Source organism: Halichoerus grypus, chromosome 8 (genome assembly GCF_964656455.1).
Source record: "Halichoerus grypus chromosome 8, mHalGry1.hap1.1, whole genome shotgun sequence".
In the NCBI taxonomy this organism is placed as follows: domain Eukaryota; kingdom Metazoa; phylum Chordata; class Mammalia; order Carnivora; family Phocidae; genus Halichoerus; species Halichoerus grypus.
In genome coordinates this window covers 41,633,467-41,634,410 of record NC_135719.1, presented here as the reverse complement: position 1 = coordinate 41,634,410, position 944 = coordinate 41,633,467, and positions in this window count along the sequence as shown.

Genomic DNA, 944 nt, shown 5'->3' with positions numbered 1-944 from the left:
GCTTTTTCTCTGAGAAGTGTGTGGAAGCAGGTTGGGCAGCAGGACTTGGCAGGAAGGATCCCCTCCTGGACATTGGAGGCCAGAGCGGGCATGCCTGTGTCTCCTCCCTCTCGCCGCCCCTCCGTCGCTGGGTCTCTGTGGCCAAGCAGCCCCTCCCTGGCCGCAGTTTTCCCTTGGGAAAGTGAAGTTGGCTGTCCAGAAAGGCTTGGCTCCTCCCATTCCTGGAAGCACCACCTAATTTCTTGATCTTGGGAGGCTCGGATCCTGGGCTTGCTTAGGGCCACTTCTAGCACCCCATTTTACAGATGGGGAAGCTGAGCCCTAGTAGGAAGCTGATACCAGGGAAGGAGCTCTGCATGCTGGTGTTGGCTCACGCCGTGGAGTGGGCACCGGACTTGAATCAGAGATCCAGGTCCGGGACCTCATTCTGCCCTGTGACCCTGAGCAGGGCATCTAGCTTCTCTGGACTTTACTTTTCTTATATAAGAAACAGACCAGAGGTTTTCACCATCCTCCACCTCCAAAGACTGAGAAGAGGGGTGAATGTGGCAGATAAACAGGTTTCCAGGGGCCTGGGTTCAGGGATGGGGAAGCCTGCAGAGCATACTGTGCCCATTTGCCCCTGGGTGACAAGGCCCTGGGGCAGCAGGACAGTGGGGGGGGGGGGTCGGGACACTTGACTTTTGTTCCCAGCTCCACTGCTAACTTGTGACCGAGTCCTTCATACCTCTGACCCTTGATTTCCTATCCATTAAGTAGGGCGCTGAGTCCCCTGAAATGTATGCAGCATTCTTTACAAACCAGAGCGCCTATTATAAAAGCTCATGGCCCCCGCAGTGAGACCGGTCACCTTGCTTGAAGTCCCACTACGGGTGCTCTGGGTGGATTTTAGAATCAAAAGACTTGTATTGGGGCTCTGCCTTTGCCCTGTACTTCCCCACCCC